This window comes from Nannobrachium achirus, assembly GCF_963921795.1.
Source record: "Nannobrachium achirus genome assembly, chromosome: 2".
NCBI classification, from domain to species: domain Eukaryota; kingdom Metazoa; phylum Chordata; class Actinopteri; order Myctophiformes; family Myctophidae; genus Nannobrachium; species Nannobrachium achirus.
The window spans coordinates 40,708,000-40,715,345 of record NC_137811.1 but is presented as its reverse complement, the minus strand read 5'-3'; positions in this window follow the sequence as shown (position 1 = coordinate 40,715,345).

Here is a 7,346-nt window from a genome sequence, read left to right as displayed (position 1 = left end):
CCTTTCTAATCTTTATTTCTGTGCCTTGACTATTTTTTTGTAACTATTTATTTTTCAAAGATTTTTCAAAAAGATTTTTTTAAACAATACAAAGCACGAAGACAACATGTAAGACAGACAAAAACAAAATAGAACAAAATAAGGTGCAGAAATAAAAAATAATAATAAAAGAGGTCATGGGACGCCCGGCACAGTTGTATAGTCATGCTTACAGGATTAACATGAACATGTAGGATTAGGATATCATCAACCTTCATAAAGAATCAGAGGTATCACCCAAATGTCTTAGCCATTTCTCCCATTTTCTTTCTCCTGCCTCCTTTTGGAGTCTCAGAGCGTATGTCATTTGTTCCATAAGATGTAATTGTTTCACAATATTAACATATAGGTCTATAGTAGGACATTTCTTCTGTAACCAGTTCTTAGTTATAGCTTTTTTACTTGCAACGCGTAGTATCTTGAGTAAATAAGAATCATCCTGACACACTGACACAGTCCATCCGGAAATTGTCCAAGATACAAGAATTCAAATGTATTACTGATATCGAATCCCATTATTTTTTAAACCAATGTCGTTACTTCTGTCCAGAAGGTAACTTGTATCATAGGGCAAGACCAAAAGATGTGCGCATGATCTGCAGCTGTTTCTCCACAATCCCTCCAGCAGTCCGATTGGTTGCCTGTTTGCTTGGACTTCTGCTTAGGCGTTATAAAGAAGCACATTTTTTCAACTGAATTCTCTCCAACATACAGAGTTGGTTGTTGTTGATTGTATTGTCCATGTATCCAACCATACAGGTACATCATCACTTATCACAATGTCCATTTATTTTTCCCATTGTTGTTTTATATACATTGTAGAATCTTTTTTCAATGACATTATACCATTATATAATTTGCTTACGAGACCTCTCTTACTCTTTGAGTCATAGGCATAAGTGAATACTGCACCTTTAATTATAGTTGGTGTAATCTCTTCTTTAGACCTTTTTATTTCTTTGCCAAAAAAATCCCTCCATTGGAAGTATCTATAGATGTCTTGTTTGACCAGTCCATATTTCTGACTTAATTTGTCAAAGCTGTATATATCCCCTTTTTAATTATTGTGCATATGGAAGTGATACCAAGGCGAACCCATTGTCTATATCTACTGTCTATCAGTGCTTGCATATAGTCTGGATCATATGCTGGCCAGCTTAGAAGCTTAGCCTCCCTCTGAAGTTGGAAACACCTCATCACCTCAAACCAAAACTTAAGTGATAGATTCACCCATCGACTCAATGTCAGAGGCATTCCCTTCTCTCCATCAATGCAACCCAATAATGACTATTGGTTCGTTTATCCATTAGAGATGGTGTGCCTTGACTAATTAGAGATTGACCACTGTGCTGATTGCAAATATGGATGTGAACAGGAGTTTATGAACACAGAGGATTCCTGTGTGTGTAAATGTAGAAATGTGAGATTCCTGTGTGGTTACATTTTCTAAATCCTGTTAGAAGAAGAAGAAAAAAACAGTGTCACCACAACGCTGCAAAAAAGCAAAACTATTTTTGTATTTTCTAAATAGTTTTTCAAATTATTTTAGTTGATACAGGTCATTTTGACCATTCAAAACCTGTCCATGTCTCAAAAAGAGGCATCCTTCTTACTAACCGTAGAGTGTGCTATCATATGCAATGCTATACAACCTTTTGATTCACTGCAGAGATTGACCACTGTGCTGATGGTAACCATGGATGCGAACAGGAGTTTATGAACACAGAAGCTCTTATTATATGCTCTTATATGCAGAGAGACTTATGGCGAGATCTCAGTAAATGTCACGAGAACCCAGGGCAAAGAAAATAGGATACCAGGTAAACATAAAAGATAGTTTGTCTTTTTTTAAAGATTTGGTTTTGGGGCTTTTATGCCTGTATTGATAGGACAGTAGACTGTCAGGAAATGGGGAGTGACATGCAGCAAAGGTTGTTGGAATCGGGATTGGCGAACCAGCGACACTGTCAAGCATCAGAGCCTATGTGGTATGTGACGGGACCGCTAGGTCAGTGGGGACCCCTAGTTTGGCTGTCTTAAGTTATTAAACATTTGAAATGATTAAGAACTCGTTTGGAGTACCATGGGGGGATCGTTTTGCCTATTTTCAGGTGCGCCATTATATTAATACCGACATTAAATTGCCATTATATTAATACCGACATTAAATTGCCTAGTGACAAGCCTCTTCGTGGTCCGTTGGAGGAATCTATTATGTTGTATAAGATGAAGAAGGGTCTGATTTCATATTTTTATGATACTTTTTTGAGTTTCGACAAACAAAACATAGATAAGATAGTGGAGAGATGGGAAAGTGATTTCCAAACAGAGTACGATAAGGAACTTTGGTCTGATTGCATCCAATCTTCCCACTCTACTTTTATAAGCAACAGATTCAAAGAGATGCAGTATAGGATACTCCACAGACAGCACAGAACGCCCCAATTCCTGAACAAAATTGATCCCAGCAGGTCGCCTCTGTGCATTAAATGCAAAACCGGGGTGGGTTCCTATATACATTGTTTCTGGGAGTGTCCCAACATTTCAAGGTTTTGGTCTCGTGTTGCAAGGGAACTGAGTTCAATTATGAAGTCTAAAATATGTAAAGATCCTGGGCAATTTTTATTGGGGCTGCCATCAAATTCTGGGGGTTTAGACCCCAGAAGAACTAATACTTAACAAGCTGCTTTGTTTGGCTAGAAAATGCATTCTATTCAACTGGATACAGGAGAAACCTCCATCAGTGACTCAATGGTACAGAGAAATATACAGAGTGCTACCAATGGAAAGACTCAGTGCCAAACTAAAAGAGAAGGAAGATGATTTTCTAAATATTTGGCAGCCGCTAATAAACTATTTGCCCAAAGATCTAGCTACACTTATTGATAATGGAAGTGATGACCTGGTTTGGAAAGCCCCAGCTGTACTCCTTCAATTTACCTTTTGATTTGCCCCTTGTGTGGAGTTGATACCACTCTGAATAATTGACTGTGTATGGATAAGTATGGATAACAGTATGAATATTGTATTGTGCTGTTCGCCCGCCTGTATTTTTCTTTTCTTTTTTGTTCTTGTTTCTGTTTGATGTCTGTAATTTAATTTGTTTTATTGCAGTTTGTATATTTTATATACTAATACCTTTCTGTCACTCATATTTTTGTGTAAACTCAATAAAAAATTATTATAAAAAAAAAAAAAACATCATGCTATCTAGATATCATACTTAGCATTTATGGGTCAAGCAGAAAAACAACTATAGGCCTAATAATAATGATGATGATGATAATTATAATAATAATAACAGTTATTATTATTCCAAGATCATGTGGATACAATTAAAAGGCTCAATTTGAAAAAGCTTTGTGCACACTCCTGTCCAACAGGTGGCAGTAAATCACACTCTTTTATTTACGTGCCACTGTCAAAGGAAACACAATGCGGTAGTGATCCAAAGCGTGTATGTGTCTCCCGTAGGAAGTGAGGCCGATCGCCCCCCGCTACCCCCGCCTCCCCGTTCTTTGCTCCCAGACCACGCCCCCGACCGTCGCGATTGGCCGGCTGTACTCTGCTGTACTTCCTGGCCATGTCCTGTTACTGTTGTTGTCGCGTCGCACTAGTGCTGTCACGCGTAGAAGGATGTTTGAGAGAGATGAGATTCAATTTATTGTCAGTGTACAGTACAAGTACAGTACAGTACAGCGAAAAGTATTTTCACATCTCATACGTGGAGACGTTTGAATACGCGGAGACGTTTGGACTTTTGGAAAAATGAAAATGCGCGTGATTTACAACGCTGCCGACCGACCGATGACAATATTGTTGTTGGACCGTCGCTAAATACCATCTAATGATGTAAAGTTCGATTACTGTACCACATGAATAGCGTGGCATTACTGCCCACAGAAAAGCAGTGTGACTGCAGGTTTGGGAAGAGAGGGAGAGGGGGAAAAACGTCTGGAGACTGATGCTTTAGTCTAAAGTAGCCAGCGTGGAATCAGACTATTTTGAGTTCATTTTATTATTGTTATTGTTATTATTATTATGTTTGGGAAGAGAGGGGGGGGGGGGGTAGCCAGCGTGGAATCAGGCTATTTTGAGTTATTTTGTTATTATTATCATTATTATGAAGGATGGAAGGAGAATGCTAATTCTACACCACCTGAAAGGTAGATATATGAGCCATCAGAATTCCATCCATTCCTCCTCCTCCTACATTATTTTATAGGCCTATTGTCTGCATGACATCATTGTTAGTAGAGATGCTTGATGAGGCGTTACATTAGATCAGACAAATATACTTCAAAAGGTAAAGGTACATAATGTTCGAAAATAGCAGATCTACAAGCTCACAACGCGTCGTTGCAACCCCTGCTAAATACATAAATTGTACTGTGTGAAGTGCTCTCCTGAGTGATCACTTCATCAATGCAGTGGGAGCAGTGTGGGACTAAAAAGTACTAGAATAGTATACATTGTTTATATAGTATACAAAATACAATACATATACATAAATGAGGGGACATTAGTTCAGTTTTGATACACTTTAATGTAAAATTCACAGTAAAAATGAATGTGCAGTTACAACTGTTATACCAGGGCAGTGCAACAAAAAGTTTCAACTTCAAATAAACATTACTTGTTGGGACGTGGGTGATTAAATATAGTGGCAGTAAAAGTTAAAATGAATGTGCGACAACAACAGTAACAGGACATGGCCAGGAAGTACAGCAGAGTACAGCCGGCCAATCGCGACGGTCGGGGGGCGTGGTCTGGGAGCAAAGAACGGGGAGGCGGGGGTAGCGGGGGGCGATCGGCCTCACTTCCTACGGGAGAGCGGGAGACACATACACGCTGATCCAAAGGTCCGTGAAATGAGCAGAAAGAACGTTTCCGGTCTGGGCGCTGGCAGAAATAAGCCAGGCTCCAGCCTTCAAAATAAAAGTACAGTAAATAATGTATATTTAAACTGACACAAATGTATTTAAATGAGTATATAATGTCTCTATACTAGTGTACTTCTAATTGTCCCAACACATTTTCCAGGTTCTTTCAGATTGAAATTCGTGGAATGCAAGCTATTATAGGCCACTTTACACAATGCCATCCCAATTCAATTCGTTTTACTGTACTATCAATTGGCTATTCATACACAATTTTCCAGGTTCTTTCAGATTGAAATTCGTGGAATGCAAGCTAAAGGCCACTTAACACAATTCCATCCAATTCAATTCAACTCCTACCAATTGGCTGTAGGCCTACACAACACCTGGCCTATTTACTATTAATAACCTTGGGGTGGGGGGTCACCATAAATCTGCAATCTAAAAATACTTTGTTGCAAGTAAAAGTTCCAGAATTCAAAATATGCTTGTAAAAGTATAAAGTATTGGTATTAAAATGAACTACTGCAGTATCAATAGTACAGATAGAATCCCAACATGCAGAATGTCCCATTTCAAGTTTTCAAATGTATACATAAATATATTTTGAAAATAGAAGATCTACATCAGGGGTGCCCACACTTTTTTGACTTGAGAGCTACTTTTAAAATGATGAGCTAAACCTGATCTACCCTCCCAAAAAATGTTACTTGAGGGAGCTTTGGAATAGTGGCACTGGCCTTACATATAATAAGGAAAAATATGGAAATAATGGTGGTAAAAAAAAGTCTTCATCACATTCTGTATGGAAGTGGTAGGTTTTCAAGTTCGTTGTAATGCTACTGACTCTTGAAAACAAAGCATTGCACTTTAGAAGGGAGCTGACTCTGACAGGCCCTTCTTGATGTAAATCAACCAAGTCAAATTAATTCAATTGAGAGATGCCAAAAAGAGGGGTTGTGATTTTTGTTTATCATTTTAAAGATCTACTGGTAGATCACGATCTACCTTTTGGGCAGCCCTGATCTACAAGCTCACAGGTACATAATGCAAATGTAATAACCTGTATGTGGATATATGAGGTTTATTTTGTATTATTTCTACATTAATGTTCTGGTTGGGGATAGGAGCTCAATGTAGCCTACTAGGTATTTTTAAACAACTTTAAATTGTATTTGTTTATTCTCTGCTAAGCCGTATAAAGAAGCGTGGTGTATAAAAATGACTAGAATCTGAAAATGTGACTTTTTTGAGCAGGTGGCTGCACTGGAAAGCCAGCAGAAATTGAGGGGACGCCTCCCCCGCTTAGCGGAGAGTGTGGCGTGATAGAGGAGGTTTCCCCGCACGCGTGCATGTCTCCAAAGTGGCGACACAAAGAGCCGTCTACTCTCCAGCGCCAACTAGAGTCTGAAATTGTCAGAAAATGTGACTTTTTTGAGCAGGTGGCTGCACTGGAAAGCCAGCAGAAATTGAGGGGACGCCTCCCCCGCTTAGCGGAGAGTGTGGTGTGATAGAGGAGATTTCCCCGCACGCGTGCATGTCTCCAAAGTGGCGACACAAAGAGCCGCCTACTCTCCAGCACCAACTAGAGTCTGAAAATGTCCGAAAATTTCACTTTTTTTAGCGGGTGGCTGCACTGGAAAGCCAGCAGAAATTGAGGGGACGCCTCCCCCGCTTAGCGGAGAGTGTGACGTGATAGAGGAGATTTCCCCGCACGCGTGCATGTCTCCAAAGTGGCGACACAAAGAGCCGTCTACTCTCCAGCGCCAACTAGAGTCTGAAATTGTCAGAAAATGTGACTTTTTTGAGCAGGTGGCTGCACTGGAAAGCCAGCAGAAATTGAGGGGACGCCTCCCCCGCTTAGCGGAGAGTGTGGCGTGATAGAGGAGGTTTCCCCGCACGCGTGCATGTCTCCAAAGTGGCGACACAAAGAGCCGTCTACTCTCCAGCGCCAACTAGAGTCTGAAAATGTCCGAAAATGACACTTTTTTGAGCAGGTGGCTGCACTGGAAAGCCAGCAGAAATTGGCCCAATTCACGACCCGCCCACTCAGCATCCCCCGGGTGCTGAAGTCCCGTTTTGAAGGGGTAAATCCTACTATTGCCTATGGAGTTAGCACAGAAATCGCAAATTTAATGCAATTTCCGAATAGTAAAGTATAAAATACGGCTAGCATGATCAAGAACACAAGATGGTAAACAGCACAAAGCATTATAATTTACTTTACCGTTAGAAATAACGATTTGTTGGCTTTAAGTCCAGTCTAGTTTCCCCTTCGAAATTGAAGTCAGCACCCGGGGAAAACTGAGAAACGGAAGTAGGTGGGCGGGCCGTGAATAGGGCCAATTGAGGGGACGCCTCCCCCGCTTAGCGGAGAGTGTGACGTGATAGAGGAGATTTCCCCGCACACGTGCATGTCTCCAAAGT